We start from the raw sequence: 23930 nt of genomic DNA, 5'->3' as shown, positions 1-23930 counted from the left end.
AAGGAAACTATGAATAATGAGAAGAGAAAGCTTATAGAGAGGGAGAAAATCTTTACCACACGCACATCACATCAATTCTTTTAAATCTCAACTGAGTGCTAGGAGAAGGAAATAGAAGCCTGGAACTAATTTTTGGTGGCTTTGAAGGAAAGATACAAACTAAATCAGCTTAGGGTTCCCTCCATGCCTCCCTCTTACATACTCTGGATCTTTCCTTAAAAAAAAAAAGTGAACTAATATTTCAAAACAGCTTTTCAACCATCACAAATCTGATGGGATTAAAATAATTGAGATGAGAATAATCAATGGATAATATTAAATGTTGTGGGAAAGAAAGAGACAGACTGCAAAGGAGAGGGAAGGGACAGAGCTAACTTCAGACACAAAACAATAAAGGAGCCAGGTGCGGTGGTGCATGCCTATAATCCCAGCAGCTCTGGAGGCTGAGGCAGGAGAATCATGAGTTCAAAGTCACTCTCACTAACTTAATGAGGTTCTCAGCAACTCAGCAAGACCCTGTCTCTAATAAAAGGAAAGGACTGGGGATGTGGCTCAGTGGTTAAGCACCCCTTGGTTCAATCCCCAGTGCAGAAAATAACAACAACAACAACAAACCCAAACCCAAACATCAACAACAACAAAAGAATAAAGGAAATATTTCTTGCTTCTCCCTAGGGACATTTTGACAAGCCCTAAACCATCCTGAGTTGGCGGTATTCAAGCCTCAAGTTAGCCTGTCAGTCTTGCTGAAGCCAGTCCCACTATCAGAACTGTTTGCATAGCTAAGAGAAATAAAACACTGCAAAAAGCAGCTCAAAATGAGTGAAGAATCACACAATCAAGTGAAAATGACATGGGACAAAAGCCAAAGCATAATCGCAAATGAGTTTTTAGCATCCTAAAGTTAACCAGATGACATTCTTTTATAAAGCATCATTTTATTCAAATTTTTGATTGAAGATTGTGTCTCTAAAAGGGAAATGTGCATTTCATCAAAAGGATTGAACCCAATATTTTGGCTTGCTTAAGAAAATATGTTCTTCAGCTTATGTGATAAATACAGATTATGACAAGTCTATTTTAGGCATGGCAACTATAAGAATTCTGTACCTACAGCACAAGAATGAGGCATGCAATCTTTTTGACTGTACTGATGGCTATACTACGGAAAGAATATGAGCCAACATTTCAAATCCTACCTCATCAACCACAGATCTGTTGGGATTAAAATAACCGAAGTAAGCATAAGCAATGAGAACATTAAATATTGTGGGGGCGCTGGGTGCAGTGGTGCATGCCTTTAATCCCAGCAGCTTGGGAGGCTGAGACGGGAAGATCATGAGTTCAAAGCCAGCCTCAGCAAAAGTGAGGTGCTAAGCAACTCAGTGAGACCTTGACTCTAAATAAAATACAAAATAGGGCTGGGGATGTGGCTCAGTGGTTGAGTGCCCCTGAGTTCAACCCCAGGTACCAAAGGAAAAAAAATGTCTGGGGGAAGAAAGAGCTAGATTGCAAGTGGCCATTTCTTGAATCCCCACTTTAGTAATCATCATAAAACCCAAGGAAGGCCTTGACCTGAGCTGATGAGATAAGCTGGGTTCAAAGGAACTGGCTGCAACATTAAACTAAGAAAATTGTGACGAAATCATGCAACACACAGACATGAGTTTCTCAGATAGAGGGTGGGACTGCTCTGCAACCTTAAGGATTAGCTTCCACTCTGGAAAGCACTGGAAAAGAGAGCATGCACCCAGAATCTATTTTTATAGGGGGGACACACAAAGGAGTTTCCATAGAATGTTCTTCACCAAATAAGGCAGGGGATAAGGTTTCAAAGGGGGGTTGTCCAATCCCGTTGGGTAACACTGAAGTCCACGGCTAGAGCAAACTTCTTTGCTGAGTGAAGGTGAAGGCCACTTGCATTGCACAGCACATGGTGTGTGATGCGGACCAAACAACCCCCTTACTCAGGCTGAGAGGGGATGCTCAGTTCATGGGCAGGGCAGCCTCCTACAACCTTGATCCTCATTTCTAGAGATGATATAACAAAAGGAGATTTTTCCCAAAAATGGTATAAAATGGTATTGGTATTTCAGAGAAATATATGTATATATATTTGAACCCAGGGATGCTTTACCACTAAGCCGCATCCCCAGACCTTTTTATTATTTGAGGCAAGCCCTCATTAAGTTGCTCAGGTCCTCATGTAGTTGCTGAGGCTGATCTCAAACTTGTGATTCTTCTGGCTCAGTCTCCTGAACATCTGGGAATACAGGTATGAACTACCATGCCTGGACAGGAGAACTGTAAAATAAGCATTAGCAATAGCAACAGCATTGTAACAAAGTTTACTAATAAGAAAGAGAAAGCCGACATCTTTAAATTTACAGGTATTGTATTTAGGTAAACTAGGTTGCCTTGAAGGTCTTGTCATGTTCTAGATAGCTACATGGTTTTTCAGATTTACTAGGATTTTTTTCTGTGCATGAAAAATTGCTCTGATCATATATAAGATGGATTAAATTCATTCAATATCACTCCAGAAATCAGAATAGGATCCAAAGGGTCAATAAAAAATACTGAGCTGGTTAAGCCAGCTCACAATGCAGTAGGTAGCTTTGTAGTGAGCTCCATGTTCCATGGAATCTTTAGATACTCTGTGTGAAGTGTGTAAGTTGCCTTTTGGCCAAACATACCTGTGGCAAAGCTTTGATTATTTCTCAGAAGTAGTATCTTCTGTCCAGATAACTGTGTGATCTTCAGTGCAAGGTATTGCGCCAAAACAACATGACAATTTTTGTCAAGTAGCGGATTTTGCCTTTTCTCTTTAGACAATATGTCAAAGGTTCCTGTTTCAGTGGCAGGATTGATTACAGGTCACCACATGGTTCACTATAAAAGGCAGCCTGGTATAACATTTACTGGTTTTGAACTCTCCAGCTAATAACCAGGTGAGAGGACAATCATCTTGTTAGTGTCTGTGTCAAGTTTTATTCCGTGATGGAATCATTGAACTCAGTCAATGGAAAAGAAACAGGAACTTTGTGAGTAGAACAATGAGAGGCAGAAACCTGGAAGGAAAGGAAACATTTGGCCTTTAGAAAAGACAGGCATAGTAGAGAAGAGGCACTTTAAAGCTTTGTTCTATTAAAAAAATGACCAAAAGCAAGCTGCAGAATGATTCTTTTTTATTTATTTATTTATTTTGGTACGTGGAGATTGAACTTGGGGTACTTTATTACTGAGCCACATCCCCAGTCCTTTTTAATCTTATTTTGGGACAGGGTCTCACTGAGTTGCTCAGGGTCTTGCTAAGTTGCTGAGACTGGCTTTGAACTTGCGATCTTCCTGCCTCAGTCTCCTGAGACACTAGGATTACAGGCATGTGCCATTGTGCCTAGTCTGCAAAATAATTCTTTCAGTATATCTTTTAATGTAGAACAAAACCAAAAACAAACAAAAAATAGCCAGGTATGGGAGAGCACTTTTATATTCCCAGCTACTCAGTATGCTGAGGTGAGAGGATCTCAATTTTGAGGTCTGTCTAGGCAACATGATGAGACCTCATTTAAGAAAAAAATAATAAAATAATGCTAAATATCTTTTATAGGCATGTATATTTGTAGCCAGTGCAAAGAAACATTTTGGAAGGATTTAATCAAAGCTGATACTAGATTGTTAACTGGTACAGTTGGGAAGAGACTGGAATTAGAGAAATGGTCAGAGAGGATGTAAGCCTACCCTGTTTATTTTAATAAGAAAATAATGTTTATGCATTGCTTATATAAGTGAAAATCAATGTAAATAATGTGTCTGTACATATATGTGTATGTGTGTGTATATATACACATAAATTGGTGTATATATAAAATATCTCTGAAAGAATATTTATGAAGGTAAGAACTTTTTACTCTGGGAAGGAAAATCCTACGGCTAGAAGGTAAGGCTGGGAAGGAGACTTACTTTTACCTACAAGCCCTTTTGGGTCCTTTGCGTTTTACAATTGTATAAAACAATACAATTTAAAATAAATTTGAATTTGAGAAATTATTTTTAAATATTAATGACAATGAAATCTGAAGTGAGCTTAAATTCTATTGTAAGGATTTGGCACATTGTTAAAGGATTGAGTTTTGTAGGAGAGAATGTGGTAAGATAGAAGGGCCCCTGAAGCTAAACTAGGTCAGGGTCAAATAGCATGTAAAAGTCCAAGCTCAAGAGCAGGATCCTTGAAGCTGGGTGCCAAAAAATGCTTGGTATCTACACCAATCTCCAAGTGCCTAAGGCTAAGAATTAGAAAAGTTTAAGATAAAAACCTTGGGCTAGGGGTGGGTCCCTAAGTGGTTGGGTGCTTGCCCAGCATGTGGGAGACCCTGAGTCTGATTTGCAGCAGTGCAAAGCAAAACAAATAAACAAAAATCTCATAGACTTGAGCCAGAAAAGAAACATAAGAGAAAGAAAAGAAAAAAGAAATGGGGTGAAGGAGAGAAAGAGAGGGGATTCTTTTTTTATTAGAATAAGAAATTCTTGATTGTAAATGCACAATTTGTTTCTGTTTTTTAATTCTTTATTACCTATTAGCACCCCTCCCCACAACTGGGGCTTGAACCCAGGGTCTTACATATGGGAGGCAAGCATTCTACTGCTGAGCTGTATTCACAGCCCCAAACTAATTATCTAGTAGCTTTTAATGGATTTCCTCACACCAAAGTCCTAATAGCTAGAGGTTCATACATCAAGAGGGCTCTCTCTCCCTGGTCTGGCAGTTGTTACAGATGTGTGTGCTGGAACATAGCTGATAGGTTTGAGATGGGTAAAAAGTGAAAAATATAAATAACCTCCAACAGTTGAGGTGGGATAGGGAAAGAATATAGCTACACTGGAATTCTGCATCAAATCTGAATTTTAAACTCTTATGCAACCTCTATTAACTTTCTTGGGTGGCAGATAATTGTACAAGGCTGGACAGAAACAGCAGGTGAAGGAGAAGGCATTTGGCTTTCCTGAGTAGTACCCTAATTGCCCTTCACTTTTGACATCATCCTTCTAGATTTGACAACAGAAGGATAGGGGTGGAATATGTGTATTTGACTATAGATTCTCTCTGCCTGAGGCCCACTTAGCTTCAGGGAGGGAAGTGGATTCTACTATCCACATATGGAAGAACTTTCTAGTACAGGTCTAGGTTTTGTGGACATGGACATTCCTAATAGATCTCTCATGGATCTCCAAATTGAAAGCCGTCCTCTAGGCTGTGCCAACTTGAGACAACTTGCTAGACACCTTTGTCCAATCATTTGGATTTAGTGATGGCCTGATAACTGTGATAACTGTAAGTCTCCATTCTCTCACATTCCCAGCTGGGCTGGGAGGTGTGGGTGGGGAGAGACACCCCATATGCCTGAGGGTGCCTCTCCTGTCCATCTTCTGTATATCCTCATGTTTTGGTAGATGTTTTTTTTTTTTTTTACTATGTATCACAGAGAATTTTCCCCCAACCTTTTATTTAATATTTAAAGCTATCTGCCACCAACTGAGATGGTTTCCAGAGAAAGTATTTTTCTTTCTTATATGTAGAATGATACAATTGACTTTCTATATTTTTAATGATCACACACAACATTCATACTTCAATTCACATCCATTGCATTCCTGAACCAGGGAAAATATTGTGGATTATCAAAGGGGGGGGATGTAGATGAGGGAGGATGTTTTCCTGAGCCTTTATACCTGTTGTTAGTATCCAGGGTAGTCTATCAAGAATGATAGTTTCCTATATTTTGTCAACAAACTAGGAAACATTTTCCTACTCTGCACGTTGTTCTGACTTTCCAATGTTTCACAGTCCTTGAGGAAAAAGGATAGGAAATGCCCAGGGAAAGAGCCACTTGCTTCACAAGGAAGAGTTCTGAACTTGTTACAGTTTTGGGGAACAGAGAAAATAAGGAGGCATGTAGCTCTGGGTTCTTTCTATTATCAGAGACACAGTGGTTATCCCAAGGTATGTGTGGGACTTGGAAAAATGCCCAAGGCATGCAGCTAGATGGTATATTTTCATCTCTCCCAAGATGAGGAATAGATCTTGCTAACTTTTAGCCTGCAAAGACAGGTGCACTCAGGAGTAGGGATTGGAATGCAAGCTCCTTGGATCTTTTTTTTTTTTGCTATGTTTATCAAATCTGAAGCTTCCTAAAAATTAAAAAAAAAATCATAAGGGGAACAACCAGGTAGAACAGATTTGGGAAAATGTACATAAAGCTCTGGAGCTATTAGAAACATTTGGATTGTTTGTAATGCAGTCCTCTAGAAGGATCAGACTGGCCACACACAAATGGAAGATTTAATTTTCCCAATAACTTATAAGGATATCATGAAGTGTTATTTTTTTTCCTTACAAAAAAGGGAAGGAAACTGTAGACTAATTTGTTGATTATATGCTAGAAAGGACTAAATTTTCTTTACAAGATTGCCAAACCCTCCCATGTTCACCTGCTTCCCTTCACTTAATCCTTACTATAATCTAACCCAGTGGTATTGCCTTTCCCACTGAATACTTGGAAAAGGGTAGTAACCTAGAAGGCTAACTGCTACAACAAGCAACCCCACATCCCAGAAGTTTAATATAACACAGGTTTATTTCTTGCCCAGGCAAAAATTCAATGCAGATGTTTCTGGTTGGGTGGTTATCCTGGCACCATTGATGGTGGCGGGGTGGAGGCTGACGAGAAGGAGCAAGGAGAATCATGTGGCAGGATTACCATCAGGCCTGAAATTTGTACCCACACTCAGTTGGATAGAACTCAGTTTCATGCACCCCATCCAGATTCAAGAGTGGGTTGGAAATACATATTAACTACGTGCCCAGAGGGAGAGTAAGGCTGGATACTGGCAAGTATTAGATGTCTCTGCAGTAAAAAAAAAATGACAAACCAGACATTAAATATTTATTACTGGTTTTCTGCCTCTAAGATCTAAGACAGAGCACATATGGTGGATGGCCAAAGTCACATAGTTGTTAAGTGGCGCAGCAAGGACCAGAAGTCTTGTTCATGTGGCTCCAAAGCCTGTGGTCTGCTCTGCTCCATACCATATGGTTTCTCAAGCTGCATACACCAGGGGAACTGGGTAGTGCGCCTTTGTAGACACTTGGTAGCCTGAAGCACACTTGCCTGCTGGAACAGGATGCATTCTCTTCAAAAGATTATTAGAGAAGACCAAAGACAATTCAGTTCAACCTTAAACAACTGGATCTGTTTGTGCAGGGCAGAGGGAGGGAGTCATTTAAAAGCAGAGTTGCAGCCTGCTTTGTTTCCTTCGTTTTAATTTTTTTTGTTTTGTTTTCTCAGAAGTCAATCTCCTCTTGTTTATACATACCACGTAGGCCTGTGGGTGTGCAGCCTCTTTCCCTTTTCCTCTGGGCAGAGACAGAGTGATTCCGGTGACAGTGCTTAACCTCTTGAAGTTTTATTCTTGGTAATTAAAGGCTTTAATTCCAGCCCCAGGTCAGCCGTACACAACACCAGCTCTCATATACACCTGGGAATAAAAGCTCACCATCAAAGACCACAGTTCCCTCTCATCTCAGCTCCAAAGTCATCCAGAGAATACCAGTCCTGAGGCCAGAAAAGGATGCTCCTTCTTTCCTTTTCTTCCCCCCAAGGGTGCCTGGGTTGTTAATTCAAGGTCAAACTGGGGACTTCAAAACTTAAAAGAACCTTTTCTTTTTTCTAAATAACCCTTTATTTGCAAGAGAAAAGTGAAAAGAAATAAAAATCCTCACATCTCTATGAAATCTTACACAAACACACACACACACACACACACACACACGCACACATTGTTTGTGTAAATTAGTTTTTCTGGAAAAGGAAAGTAATAGAGACTATTTTAATAGGGAAAAAAAAACCTTGGCAACTCAGAGTGTTTCAAGGCCATTATTCATGAGAAATTATGGAGACAAGAAGAATGTGGAACAACATCTTTAATGGACTGAAAGAAAAAAGCAACGGAATGCAAAAGAAGTCCCATGTTGGGGCTGGGGTTGTGGCTCAGCGGTAGAGCATCACTCGCCTAGCACATTAGAGGCCCTGGGTTTGATCCTCAGCACCACATAAAAATAAATAAATAAAACAAAGATCTTATGTCCCACTACAACTAAAACAAACAAACAAACAAACAAACAAATAAATAAATATTTAAAAAACCAAAAAGAAGTCCCATGTACATTTTTTAAAAAAGTGAATTCTATATTTAGTGAAAATAGTCTCCAAGACTACAGGTTAAGTAAAGAAATTTTCAAATAAAAGAACAATGAGAATTGTTGCAAGTACATCTGCATTCCATGAAATGCTAGAGGAAGTATTTCAGGCTGAAGGAAATTGATGTTAGATAAAAACTCAGATTTTAAGGAAGGAACGAAGCACATCAGAAATAGCTATCTGGATAAATACTAAAGGCTACCTGGATTTTATTTTACTTCTCTTAATTTCTTTATTATATGTATAACTCTGAAGCAAAAAGAAATGTGGAGCCTAAAGCATGCAGATATAATACATATAATAGCTATGGTGTAAAGGACTTTGGGGTTTTTATACATATTACATGAAGTGGCACAGTATTTATATTATATCATGGACTGTAAAAATTAAAGATGTATATTGTAATTGTTAAAAATATATAATGCTTATATAATAAGTATAATATAGAATACTTATATAATATATATCTATGGCAAGCAGTTCAATAAGAAAAATTAAAATGAACTGAAAAGCCATCCTAATAAAACAAAAAAAGAAAAATAACAGAACAGAAAACAGAGAAGATGACTAGAAAACAAATAATAAATAGATCCACATCAATCATATCAATAATTCTGTTAAATGACAATGTACTAAAACAGTCCAACTACAAGGTAGAATTGTCAGATTGAATAAAGATGCATGACCCCATGATATGCTGTTTATAAGAGATGCATTTTAAATATCAAGACCCAGATAGGCTGAAGATAAGTAAATGAAAAAAGAAAAATTTATACCATCAGTCAGCGTGAAAAGCCTGGATTGGTTACATTATTATCAGACAAAATAGAATTTTGTACTATAAGAATTATCAGATACAAGAAGGGGCATTTCAGAATGATTAAAATTTGGTTCATTAGGAAGAAAACACAAACAATTCATAAAATAATTAGAAATGTATGTGTATGTATCACACATACATTTTGTTTCAAAAATTTGAAACAAAAGTTAACAAAATCACAAGGAGAAACAGACAAATTTCATAATCACATTTGGAGATTTTGGTACTTCTCTCTTAGCAAAGATATGTACAACACTATCAATTACCTTGAGTTAATTGATATTTATTGAGTAGTACATAACAAAATGGAAAAAATACATGTTTTTGGTAAATGGTAATTTTACCCAAACAGATAAAAATGTGCTGAATAAGAAGTTTTAATGCACTAATTTATTAAATTTTTCTTTCATTTATCTTGGAGTGAAAGAAAATTTCCTCAGCCTGATTAGGGTTATCTGCAAAAAGCAGAAACAAAAATAAAAACAAGATATTTCGAGCTAAATTCATACTCAGCATTTAGTATTTCATTGTTTTAAACTTAAAGTCAGTGGAAAGGCAAGATATCCATTTTTAGCACTCCTTCCCCCACCCCCGCATTTTTTATTGATGCATGATAATTGTACATAATGGTGGGATTTGTAGTTTCATATTCATACAGCACATGACATAACTTGGCTAATATCATTCCCTAGTATTTCCCCTTTCCCACCCACCTCCCTCTCCTACTCTTACTACCTATGTTCAACATTGTACTGGATGTTCTAGTTGATGCAATAAGAAATAAAGACTATAAATATTACCAAATATAATATGCAAAAATTTAAAGACCCAGATAGGTTGAAGATAGAAAACAAATAAGAAAAAAAGTAAATAGTCTCTATTTGCAATGATGTGATAATGTATGTTGAAAATTCTATGGAATCTGTGTGTTTGTGTGGGTGGGTACTGGGGATTGAACCGGGGTGCTCTCCCACTGAGCTATATCCCCAGTCCTTTTTTATTTTATTTTTAAATTTTAAGACAGGGTCTGCCAAGTTGATTAGGGCATCACCAAGAAGCTGAAGTTGGTCTAGAAATTGCAATCCTCCTGCCTCAGCCTCCCTAGTCACTGGGATTATAGGCATGTGCTACAACACATAGTTGAGAATTCCATGGAACCTAACAAGCTTCTAAAACTAATAAGTAAATTTAGCAAGATAGAATACAAGGCAAGTATTTATGAATTGATTGTGTTTCTATACACACATATATAAGTATTTACATATAAGAATTTCAAAATTCCATTTACAATAGTATTAAAAATAACATAATTAAGAATAAATCCATCAAAAGATGTGTAAGATATGAACATTAAAATTTATAAAATGTTGCAAAGGGTAATCAAGGAAGAACTAAATAAATGCAGAGAAATATCATGTTCATGGATTGGATGGCTTGGTATTGGAAAGGTAATCATTAGAAGAAATGCCTGAATGAAAGGAAAGGAGACCCTAAGAAGGCTGGGAGAGCCATCAGACCAAGATAAAAGGCATTCAGGCATCCATCCCCAGCCCAAGCCATGTGAGGGATGGAGCCTAAGGCCTTGCACATGCTAGGACTCTGCCACTGAACTAAAACCCCAGCCCTTCAGTAAGTATTGAAGAAATCAGGAGTTTCTTCAAGAACTTAAAAGTCACTAGTCACAATAATACAGTTTTATTCATATAACTTATAAACAATGGAACAGAAAAATTGAAGAGCAGAAAAGGATCTTAGATACCAACTATCCTTGGGTCACACAGATGAGAGCCAAAGAGAATTTGGAAAGTGACTATGTGTTTTATAGGGTCTGTGCTGATCACAGCCCCTGGACTGGAGCAGACGGCTAGTTGACCTGTGTGAACTGAGACAGACAAAGGTTAAGAGGCTGACTCGGAGGTGCAGTTGAGTGGAAAAGGGAAGTCAATAAAGGCTCCATGCATCAAGTCTGAGAAGTTTTGGATAGGAGATGAGGCAAGTCTTGTTTTTCTCAGCATTGCAGAAAATCAAGAGGGAAAATCAAGAGAAAGGATGTCCTGGGTGGACTGAAAGAAACAAACAATCCAGTGCTCAGGTGGTGAACAGACGAGGGTTTAAAGGGGATTTTATTGTTTTGTTTTTTAAGATGGTTTATAGCACAGTCATAGGTTAGGTGGCTTCGTGTTACTGACAAATTCTAGAAAGATGAGGATGTGCTTAATTCCACACAGATTGATACCCTTTGGAGAACTGCTGTGATAAGCATTAGCCACAACCCAGTTTTATTAAAGAATGGCCAGTGGAACTGCAATCGATTCTATGAAATGTGTTCAGAATGAAATGTGTGCTGTTGCCATATATTTTACAGACTCTCAAGGGCTGATCTGAGTAATGAATTGTAACGTGAGTGAAAAGATTAAGATGATAGAAAAGAATGCAGTAACCTTTAAGGGCTGGCACAAAACATAAGGAGACTAAAAAATTAAGCCTTGGAATCATTTTTATAATATCGATTTAGGGCACTGAAGAATAGAACATTAATTATAACTCAATACAAGCGTCATTAGGAATAATGGTGCATCCATCAAATGAAGAATTTAAATAAGTTTTGGTAATGTTTTCTCATAATCTGAGCCTTTTCTGGAAAATAAAATGTACCTTTGTCCAAGAATTTTTTTCCATCGTGGAAGAAAATTTTACATTTTTTAAAGTTTTTTAAAATTGATTTTTTAAAAATAAATGACAGTGGAATGCATTACAATTCTTATTACACATATAGAGCACAATTTTCATATCTCTAGTTGTATATAAGTTATGGAGATTCCTTGGAAAACTGGGAATGGAACCACCATTTGGCCCAGCTATCCCTCTCCTCAGTCTATACTCAAAGACTTAAAAACAGCATACTACAGGGACACAACCACATCAATGTTTATAGCAGCACAATTCACAATAGCTGAACTGTGGTACCAACCTAGATGCCCTTCAGTAGATAAATGGATAAAAAAAATGTGGTGTATATACACAATGGAATATTACTCAGCAATAAAAGAGAATAAAATCATGGCATTTGCAGGTAAATGGATGGCGCTGGAGAAGATAATGCTGAGTGAAGTTAGCCAATCGCAAAAAAACAAAAAACAAAAAAACAAATGCTGAATGTTTTCTCCGCTATAAGGAGACTGATTCATAGTGGGGTAGGGAGGGGGAGCATGGGAGAAATAGAGAACTCTAGATAGGATAGAGGGGTGGGAGGGGAAGGGAAGGGGCAGGGGGTTAGCAAGGGTGGTGGAATGTGATCTGATATAATTTTTTAAAGAGGATAATTCTGGGTGAAATAAGGAGAGTGAGAGAAAACTGGAGGTGAGGTGGGTGGAATCTAGGAAGTTGTTTCTTGAATTTCTAGAAGAGATTATGGTGGTCTAAAAAAGAGACATTAAAAAGTGTCATGGGATGAAAAGGAGCAGGTTGTTTGATGATATGGAGGTGGGAGAATCATCAGGACTGGTGGGGCTTGGGTGGGAGCTAAAAGGGAAAAGCAGTTAAAGATGCCACCAGCAAGAGGTCTGGGCACCCCTGGGGCAGCTGCATGAGACACCAATAGGCAGCTGCTATGAGGGTCTGGATCTTTTTCCTTTCCATGGAAATGTGCATATTTTATTCCCTCTGTCCAAACCCTTTTCCTCAAGCTCACATCATGGGGGCCCATCCTTGTCTAATAGGTTCTTCTGTTCCTCTTTATGCTCTTTCATCACATTACCTAAAATTTCCCCCCAAACTTCTCAAGCATCATGCTCATTTCCAAAGTCCTGACAACATCATCTTTTCATTTTTTCTCCTTTTTAAATTGTTTTTTTTAAATATAAATGACAGCCACATTTTTACTAGGCAACTAAAATAAGCCTCCTGCACACATCACCTTGCACAGGAACATGACCTAATACACAGTCCTGTCTCCATTTATTTCATCCTGGAAGAATTGTCCTCTACCTCCTTTTCCAAAAAATGATCTTATTTAAATTTCCATACAAATAATGGATAAGTTCTTTTTTTTTTTTTGTTAAACTTTTGTGTACTGTAAGGAACTTTTCCCTTTTTGAATTAATCATTTTGTAAAACAAAAAAACATTCTTCCACAAAAAGTGATCTGAAATTTCATTCCTTAAAGAGGGACATTACTTATAATATTTAGAAAACACTTTCAATTTTTTCATTTTCAGTTTCATTATATAAAAATATTTTCCCATGAGGTTATAATAAATTTATCTTAACAAATTGGCACTGTACCAAATATGGGAAGGAAAAAACATTAAAAGATTAAAGTCTTGGAAGGAAAAATCTCTGGCCTACATGTCAGGGTTAGGTTCATCTATGGATAACAAGACCCAAAGAGCTGACTTGAACATGAAGTAAACTTATCTTTCTCTCACTCACAAATTTGGAAGTGGGCATTCACAGGGTTAAAATGGGGCCTCTGTTCTTTGAATTCCACAGACTCCTGACTTCATACAGCTCATCATTCTGCCACCTCTAGGCTTTTTCCTCATGGACTAACACGACATCTTGGGCTCCAGCTTTCACACCCATTTTTCCAACAGAAGGTTGGAGGAAGACTTCAGAAATAAATAAAAGTGTGCATATCAGACTATCTTTTAGGAAAAGTTACTGGAAGCTATCATGCAAATTTTATTTGAATTTAGTTTGAATTTAGTCCTATGCCATTCTAAATTGTAAGAAGTGCTGGGAAAGATAATTTTTTTTTTTCCCGAATGGCCATACACTGGCAAAAATGTAGTTTCTGTTACTAAGGGAGAAGGGAAAAATGAATTTGGGGGGACAACTAGTCAATCTGATATAGACCAAACTTCTGAGTATTTCATTGAAACAGATTCTTAGATTATGGAGTTAAAAATGTATGTATATTTTAAAAACCTATGGCTGAAAAGGCTAGCCACTCATTACAGTTGACATTCTCTTTTTCTGGGCAAGTAGATTATATTTCCCAGTCTCTCATAATAAGCTGTGGTCAGTTACTAAATTTTGGCGATTGGAATTTGAACAGAAGAGATGTGTTCCACTTCCTGGACTAGCTCTAGAAGTCTTCCATATTTCTGTCCTTTCCAGCTGGTCATAGTGGACATGTGCCCATGTAAACTTGGAAGCCATGTGTTAAAGATGGCAGAGTCAGCAGCAGCTGTTCTCCTGTTTCATATTTATAACATGTGCAAGAAATGAACTTCCCAATACAAAGGAGACCAGTAGAGAGAGGAAGGGAATCAGGGGAGTGAGGGGGGAAAGAAAGAAGAGGTTCTGGGGAATGAATTGAGCCAAGTATGTTATGTGCATATATGAGTATGTCATAATGAAGCCCACATTATGTTTAATTACAGTGTGCCAATAAATACATAAGAAAGACACGAACTTCCACTGTTTGATATATTATCAATTTGGCCATCTTTTGGGCATGACAGTTAATCTATCCTACATAAGACAAGACTTGACAAATACTGTAAAATAATTTCCAAAGTCTATCAAATGCCACTCCACCAAAAGGTAATTAATAAGCATTATCATGAAAGTTATGAGAAAGTTAGTAGTTAGCCTTCTGATTCACTGACCTGAGAATGGACAAAGTCTTGCAGTAGCTAACGGACTCTAGTGAAAGGCAAATAGAACCCAGGTTGGCCTCATAGTAGTAAAACATGAGCCACTATTAGTTATTCTAGGCCCATGGGCCAAATCCAACCCGTACCTGTTTTTGTAAATAAAATGTTACTGCAACCCAGCTGTGTCAATTTCTTCACATATTATCTCTGGTTGCGTTAATGCTACATAGCAGAGTTGACAGAGATTATGTAACCTGTGAATCTCAAAGTGTGCTTTTTGGACATTTGCCAGAAATGTTTGCCAACCCTGCTCTTAGTCTAGGACTGTTCAGGTTTTACACTTCTTGATTTTTCTTTGGAACTTTATTTCAAGGCCTTTATTTTATTAAAGTTCTTGGATTTTTCAGCATGGACTTTTCATACAATTCCCCTGTCATCCTTTTAATGGCTATAGAAACTGTAAAAACATCCCCTTTGATTCCTAGTGTTGTTAATTCATGTCTTTTGGTTTTTCTCAGTAAGTGTAGGAACAGGTTCATAAATTTTATTGATATCAAAAGACCAGCTTTTAGTTTCACTGATATCCCCTTTTTCTGTTTGTCTGTTTTCTATTTCATTGGCCTTCATTCTATTTATCATTTATTTTACATTGGTTTTCCTTTATTTGCCTTTCTAGCTTGCTTTCTTTGTTCAGATCTTTAACCTTTCCTAATATGTCAGATATATACTACATTGGTTATAGAGCATAGATTTTGGCATACTGTTATGATTATCATTCAGTTAAAAGATTTTTCTTGTGAATTTTTTATGGTCTGTGAGTTATTTATGTGAGTGTTGTTTCACTTCCAAATATTTGAGGCTTTTAGAGGTATCTTATTGTTATTAATTTATAGTTTAATTCTGTGTTAAAAATCTATCTGTAGTCTCTTATAAAGCATCATGTTGCCCATCTTGTAGGACATTCTGTGTGAACCTGAAAATAATGTGCATTCAGTCTGCAACCGTTGGGTAGTGTAGTGTTCTGCAGGTGTTAGGTTAATATGGTTAATAGTTTCAGTCAGATATTCTATATCCTTTCTGACTTTCCTGCACATTTTCCTACCAACTGAAAAAAGGTGTCAAAAATCTCCAATTCTTAATTGTGTATTTATGTATTTCTCCCTTTAGTTTTGCTTTCTAACTTCCTGAATTTCCTTTGTGGTATTAGCAATTTGTGTTTTTCCTCTTTTTCCCCCTTGTTTATTCTGCTAGATATTTATCAATTTTATTGATCTTTCCAGAGAATCAACCAACTTCTGTTGATTTTTTGTTTTCTAGTTCTCAATGACATTGATTTTAACACTAATTTTTACTATCTACTTTATTCCACTTGTGTTAGGCTTAATTTTTCTTCTTTTTCCAATTTTCTGAAGTAGAAGTATAGTTATTTATTTTTGAATTTTTTTCTTTCATAACACATGCATTTAATGTTATAAATTTCCATCTAAATACTGCTTTCACTGTGTCCTACAAATTTTGATAAATTGTATTTTCACTTTAATTTAGTTCAAAATATTTGTCTTATTTTGTCATTTATGAAGTATAGATTTTTGAATATAAAATTCTGTGTTGGTTCATTTTTTTCTTCCAGAACTTTGAATATGTTTTCCAGTAGCTTCTGGATTCTACTATTTCTAATGAGATGGCAGCTAATAATAATTGCATTGTTCCTCTGTATATAATGGTTTTTTTTCTCCTTGATTTCAAGATTTTCTCTTTATTTTTAGGTTTATTTATTTATAGCTTACCTTAGTTTTTTAAATATTTTTCCTGGTTGAGATTTGCTGACATTCCTGGACCTAAAATTTAATATTCTTCACCAAGTTTAGGGAAGGTTTTTATTATTTCTTTAAATACATTTTTTTCCTTTATGCTTGCTCTTATTTCCTTCTAAGACCAAAATTTCACCTATGTTGGACAACGTAAGTCCAACATAGCTCTATAAGTCCCTGGGACTTTTTTGTTTTTCTTTTTCTTAATTATTTTTGTTTTCTGTCATTTAGATTGGATAATTTTTATTGATTTGTCTCAAAGTTCACTGATACTTTTATCAGTTACAACCTGATATTGTACTTATCTAGTGAATTTTTCATTTCAGCTATTGTATTTTTCAACTCTGTATTTATCCTTTAGTTACTTGTATATAGTTTCAGTTTTTTTATGTTGAATTTTCTTATCTGTTCACTAATTAAGATTCTGCCTTTATTTAATTCTTTGAACATATTTATGTTAGCTGCTTTGAAAGATTGTCTACTAAATCCAATATCTGGGTCCCTTTAACATCAATGTTTTGTCTTTTTTGTTTATATGGGTCAAACTCTCTTGTTTCTTGCAGGTCTAAAGATTTTTTTTAGTTGAAAACTGGACAACTGAATGGTACATTGTTGCAACCCTATAATGTGTCACGCTCTTCTAAGGACCAGTGTTAGTGTTATCTTACTCCTAGTTGTAGTTCTAGCAAACTGTAAACTTGTTGACTCAAACTGTTTCACCCTATACTTTGAAGCATCTGATATTTCAGTTCAGTTCTTTTAACTCTTATCCTGATACCTAGAGGTCTTTTCTCAGCCTTGGTAGTTTAGTGGTCAGCCTAAGATCTGGGGAGGACTTGCACTCAGATTTTACGATTCTCATGCTGTTGTCTGCCTAGAACTCTATTTTCTCACATAGGAAGGGTGCTGGGAAAGTACTCAATCAAAAAATAAAACAAAACAAAACCCCCTAGCAAACTCACAAATATACCTCAGACAGTTGTCCTTCAAGTGTAGAATGAAGACTTCTTGCTGGACGTCTGCCTTTTTGTTTTCTACAGAAGACTTTGGGATTTTCCTGGTGCATATATAGACTAGCAGTCAGTAGGGATTTGGTCAGAGTTTACACTCCCATTTTGGGCTTCACCATTTCCTGGCTCATTACTTTCAGCATTTTTTCCTCCCACTAAATTTCTGGATTTTGTTGGCCACAAACTTCTTTCTTTCTCACCTCAAACCAATAAGACTGTGGTTTTCTGCCACTGAAACTATGGGAATTGGGTACCGCCTTCAGACTAAAACAGCCACCACTCTGCTATTTTTATCCATTGTACTTGTGATCTTTTAAGGGTAAGTCTCCTCTGGTTTCCATGCATTTTTTGGTCATTTTCCAATGCCTTCAAATAGTTTTAAAAATATTTTGTCCAGACTTTATATGTATTATCTTCAAGAAGTTTTGCCTAACAAATTCAATTCATCATTACCAAAAGCCAGACACTCCTACCAGTTACTTTAAAGGGCTCTTTGGCAGTGTCTATCTTCATAGTTTGTTCTGGATTAAAGTATTAATAGCCACTAATAAATGATCTTTGATTCCAGGGTGAGTCCCAAAGTCATCAGATGTGTTAAGAAGCAGTCCTCTGAGCTGAGACCTACACTTGTCTAGTCCTACCTATTCATGACTGTTGGTCATCACCCTGAACTCAGAGCTATTATTGTTTGGAAAGATTGTAAAGTAGAAAAATGGTAGTGTTAATCTGTAGCTACATGTGAATGAAGAAAGTTCACCCTCATAAATCTTTCACGGTAGGAGACACCATATGAGCAAAATAATATTCTGATATATGTGAACTTGAGAATAAATTAAGGTGAAAGTATATTCAGAAAAATTTTCTCCAATAGTATGTAATACTCATCTGTCAAGTCAGGATCTTGAAGAAGAGAGAAAGGCATCCCTTAGGTAGATGGGAAAGCCAGGGCCTAACAGAAGGTAGAGTTTTGGACAACTCTGATCATCACTGTTCCATTCTGGAGCCCCATCTAATGGATTTGATGAATGATTAGATTAGGCACCTAAAGATGGGTTAATTCACCAAACAGCTTCTGTACCAACATAGCATAGAGACCACCATGTTGGTTTCCCATCCAAAGACTCCTGGATATTCCAGAACTTTGGCCATTTTTCAAGAAACTCCTTTGTTTACCCTGTTTGGGCAGTGAGATAATCTTACCTTCCCTTTTGCCCATTCTCACTTCTAGTCAAAGACAGTCAGCAGGAGGGAGAAGCAATGAAATATTGAGATAGCTGTTAAGGTCTGTAAACAAGTCAAGATGGCGCCTGGCATTTTGCCAGAGGGAGTGGTTTGTGAAGTATCGCCAGCCAGCCATTAAGTGTGGAGATTCCTTATTGGTTGACTGCTGTATCTAGTTTATGTTAATTAAGATAAGCTGTGTGTAATGTATATATACCCCTCCTGTCCTACAATAAAGGGCTCCCACTCCTGCTGTATCAATGTACACAAGTTGCTCGCCGCCCCCCGGTTAGTTTGCTCCAGCCAGACTGNCCCCGGTTATTTTGCTGCGGCAGATAGCCACAAGCTCTCTCTCTCTCTCTCTTGAATTCCAGTTCTACCCTTATTTGCCTCAGGGTAAGAGCAAATTGCTAATGAAAAATAAAGAAAGCACAGACTAGCATATTACAACTCCATTTGGACACACTTAAGTAGGTGTGCATCATGTAAAGTAACTCAGGGACCTTGATGAAGTTACAAAGGTCAAGGTTGGGGTGGGGGTTGTTGCTGAGCTGTCAGTTTTGCCAGACTCCTCCTAATGTGTCATTTCGTGGCTGAATGACAGCTTGACCAACAGAAAGCAACTGCAGTTACCCTTGGCATCTTGATCCAACAGATTTTAATGAGCACCACTTGCACTTGGGCCTCTGCTGAGGGTAACTGTGATGAGGTCAAGATCATACTAGGCTGTGTTTATATAGCAGGAGCCCATGAACACAGAAGGAGAAGGACTGAGACATCCTGAGCCTAACCTCTTTCTCATGACTTCACTTATTCTGATTATTCCCTGGATATGACTAATTGGAATACTCTTCTTGGCATAGTTTTGTTTGTTTGTTTGTTTTTGAGGCTGGGTCTGAATCTTAAACTGACATCTTATAATGCTTTTGTGCTCAAAAAATGCTCTATTGAAATTATTTGGTTCTGAAACCTTCAAGTAGTTGTTTGGAAACATAGTAAAACAAGGAAGAAGCTAAATTTTGTGTTTCTAAAAATAAAGCAACAAATGTTTAGTTGCTTTTTTCCACACTTTTGGCTGAGCATTAGGGACTTTTTTTCACAATGATATTAGTAAAAAAAAAAAAAGGTATTTTAAACAGTTTATTTTGTCAGTGAATTATGTGTATACATTACTTCATTGACATTAATATATTGTTTCTTACATTTGCTTTATAAAAATACACATGCTTCAGTACTGGAGATATTCTAAGATAATTAAGTGATGAAAAATCACTCTACCTAGTTGATTCATAGCATAAACACTGAATGAACTATTTGCCTGGATTTTCTATTTGCCAACTGGTGACATTTGTACCATATTTATAAAATTCCAGTTTCCTGATTTATCCACCTATGGCTTTCTTTCAAGAAAAAGTGCCCGTCAGAACAGGCATTGGGATAGGCTCTGAAACATGGCTTCCCACAGATGGAAAAGCTTCTGTTCTTGGGACCATGAGACTGATGATAGGTATGTAGATAAGTGGATTAAAAAGGAATGTTTCAGATAATGATAAATGCTTCAGAACACATGGAATAAGATGATGTAGTGAAGAGTTCCTGGTAAACTAGTTCTCTCCTGTGACAGGGGAGAGAGAAATGCCCTGGGGTAGGAATGCATGCGGTTGAGTTGAGTCTCCAACCAAGATCAAGCGGCCTCATTCATTCATCCAAGGAGTATGACCAGAGTCCCCAGCCTGTCCCAGAGACTGATTCCTCTCTGGAAAATTAGGGGAGTCACTCTCTTCTAACTTCTTAGCTTTAGCCATAAAATATCCATGGTCATACCCAGAGTTCCATCTGGGATCTTCTAGTTCCTCAAGGAAAAATCTCTACATAATTTGTTCTGGCTTGACTTAGCATCTATGCATTTCTCTCCTTGCTTTCCAAGAAGGACTCCGTGTATGCACTTCACCTCCAAGCACCAGTGCATTGTCAGGTTGCCCACTTGCCAGGCCCTTAGTAAGGCTCTCCACTTAACTTTCTCACTCTTTCCTCATAAATCGATTATTATTGCCAGTTCAATTTACTTTGACAAAGATTACGTTCAATGCATTAAAAACACAGACCTTCCAAACTTGGGGAGAGTGGCACTGTCCTTCATGAGATACATGGCTTCTGTGGTCAAGGGACCTGAAGCTCTGCTATAAGGATGCTGGACAATGATTTTGGAAGATCTGAAAGCTTCTGAGACTCTTAGAGTCTTAGTTGCTCTCTGAAGTCAGAAACCTTCCAAGTAAAATACCACACCTTTTCTGATAATTCTCAAGAACTTCAACATTGGTTCTTTGGTCAGTATAGGACTTTGGCCCTCTTCCTTTGTCTTGGCTGGGTGACTTTGGAAACCACTCAGCAACCAGAATGTCCTCTTCAAAATGCAAGTCTGACTTTTCCCTGCCCATTAGCTCCTCTTTTCTCTATGATTAAGACAAAATTGAACTCCTGTGTGTTCCAGCCCTCCCTACCTCTCCGCCCTTCCAGACCTATTTCCTTGTTGTGCCACCCTGGGCAATTTACTTGACTCCTCTGGGCCACAGTTCTTTTAGCTATAAGATGGGGGAAATGACATCTATCAACAAAGGAAACAATGTATGCAAGTGCTCATCACATATGCAGGACTGAGGCAGCACAAGAAAAAGAGGATCACTGAGGATGGAGATAGCCTCCTTCCCCAGCTCCATGCAGTTAGTTCCTCATCTCAGCACCTATTCTGAGCTAAGCAGCCATGGCCTCCCAGGGCTGAGGACCAGCACACATGAATACAGGTCTGGCCTACAAATTTTGAATCGCTGGGTTTTACTTCTGACCACATTAGGTGAACTCCCATGTTCTGCTTCATCTCCCTTCAGCAGCCAGGAAGCCCCTACCCTGGACCAGGCTTTAGTGTTTTCCAAAGGAAGACAGCAGCCCAGGCTGCCAAACACTCTTTTCTGAAAAGGAGGGAGGGTGGAGGAGCAAGTGCTGTGTGGTCACACCTGGGACATCAGCCCACAGCTTATCAGCTTCCCTCTCCTTGGGCCTCCTGTCTCCAGATTGCTGGGGAGCACCCTCAAGCGCACCCTTGGCCTGTAGGCTGAGCAGTCATCTTGGTTCTACAGTCATTCTCTCTGTCCATGTCAGACAGCCTTGAGGAGCTGATGAATGGCGAGGCAGTCAAGGCTCTGTTTTAAGGATAACCAAGTCAGAGCTCCTTGTCAAGGGTGAGCTCTCTGTTGTTCTTGGGTGGACAAATTGTCTCTGGCATCTTGTAGCCTCCTAATTAATACTTTCTTTCTTTCTGCTTTCTCTTGGGGTTAGGGCCAACCATCTTTCCACCTAAAATAGCAATGTGCAGCCAGTTTCTTCGTGAGGCCTGACCTGCCAAGTGATAACTCCCCACAAGCATCCAGTCCTGGAACTAGCAGGGACCTTGCAGAGGATGGACGTCTTACTGTGACACCATGAAGAACCAGCTTCAGAATCTTAGGAGGACACTACATATCCCAGCATTGTAAGTATAAGTGTCCATGCTTAAAGAAATAAATTTCCAGCATTTTCTACTTGCCAGATGCCATACTAAGCACTTTATGAATAACTCAATCCTTATCATAAACCTGTGAAGTAGAAACAGTTATAACTTTGCCTTTACAGATAAGGAAATAGCCACTAAGAGATTAAATGACTTATCTGAGGTCATGCAACTAGCAAATGACAGGGCCTGACTCTGGAGCCTACACTTGTACTTTAGTCACCATGCTACCTGATCTTAGAGCCCCCTTTCTAGGCTCCCTGACTACATGAACTGAATGAGTTAATAAGTTTAAAGCCCTCAAAAGAGGCATGAAGTAAGTGCACAGTAAGTGCCCCTCTATACATGGAGGGATGATGGGAAGAGTGGACTCTGAGGAGGCAGCTGGCTCTGCCATCAGAAATGTGATCTTGCCTGCTTATATAGCTTTCTGCCCAAGTCCCTCATGTGATAACTGGGAATAGTGCTGGTACTTATTTCCTACCATGGATATGAGTATTACATGGATTATTATTTGGAAAGCCCTTAGAACAGAACCTGGAACTTCCTAGATGCTGTGTTTGTTAAGATAAATGCACATGTATAAAACAGGGTGGGCATGACCTTTTGTGCCTCCAGAGACCTGCATTTCAAGTCCTGATTCTTTTTTATTATCTGGGTCTTTGAATAAATTACCTGAACTATTTAAGCTTCAGTTTCCTTTTTTTTATAAAATAGAATTATAATACCTATCTATGGAGCTATTAGAAAATGAAATGACATAAGGTATACTATTGGACTTCCACATCTGCTGGTTCTGCATCTGTGGATTCAACCAACCATGGATCAAAAATATTCCCCCTGCCCCAAACTGCATCTAGATTGAACATGTACAGATATTTTTCTTGTCATTATTTCTTAAATGGTACAAACAACAACTATTTGCATAGCAGTTCCATGGTATTAAGTATAATTTAAGATGATTTAAAGCATATGGGAGCAATGTGTAGGTTATATGAAAATACTACACATCTTATGCAAAGTTTTGAGCATTAAAGGGTTTGGTACCTACAGTGGCCAAAGGGACTATTATAAATGAAAGTACAGAATCAAACACATAGGAGAAATATTATTTCTTCTTCTCTTCCTAGAAGATCTTTCCTTATAGCCTCACAAATGCATATGCTGGTCTCTGTTCACAACCTTTTGTTATTGTCTTGCCTACAATAGCCTGTGGTGTTCTGCTCTCATTTATCTCCTCTGTTTCCTTAGGGATGCTTCCAACTCCAACTTTCTAAAATGTCCTGGGGATGTTGGAAATTCTTGAAGATGTTTAATTACAGAAGTTTTTAATTTCTATTGGGGCAAAGGGGACTATGGATCTGTTGGCATTTTCCTAGGACTTTCCACACCTAAAGAAAGATAGGAGGTTATAGGAAGGTATATGGATGTTAGAAGGGCATAGTTTTCCCATGACAGAACTAAGCCAACTACAGACATTCTAATTCTGGCTACAATTCTCAGTGGGATCCATCTAGTACTAGTGTCTCTCAGTACAGTCCAAAGAACTAATTTTACTTTGGGCTTATAAAAATGATAAAAGTCTAAGCAAAAAGAAGTGTTTTTTTAATCTTTATTTTTCAGTTTTCAGTGGACACAACATTTGTATTTTTTATTTTTATGT

The 23930-nt window shown here is 37.8% G+C and overlaps 1 long non-coding RNA gene across 1 annotated transcript in view; it reads left to right on the top strand.

Annotated features, from left to right (window-relative positions):
* LOC125611384 overlaps positions 1-23930 on the top strand; it is a 120651-nt gene that overhangs the window by 82698 nt on the left and 14023 nt on the right. The window contains exon 3 of the long non-coding RNA XR_007341568.1: positions 22057-22249. This is a non-coding gene — a long non-coding RNA (uncharacterized LOC125611384). The remainder of the gene's footprint in view (positions 1-22056; positions 22250-23930) is intronic.

Source organism: Marmota marmota, unplaced genomic scaffold, assembly GCF_001458135.2.
Source record: "Marmota marmota marmota unplaced genomic scaffold, marMar, whole genome shotgun sequence".
NCBI classification, from domain to species: Eukaryota; Metazoa; Chordata; class Mammalia; order Rodentia; family Sciuridae; genus Marmota; species Marmota marmota.
The sequence above is the reverse complement of the archived record's forward strand: the minus strand, read 5'-3'. Positions and strand labels throughout refer to the sequence as shown.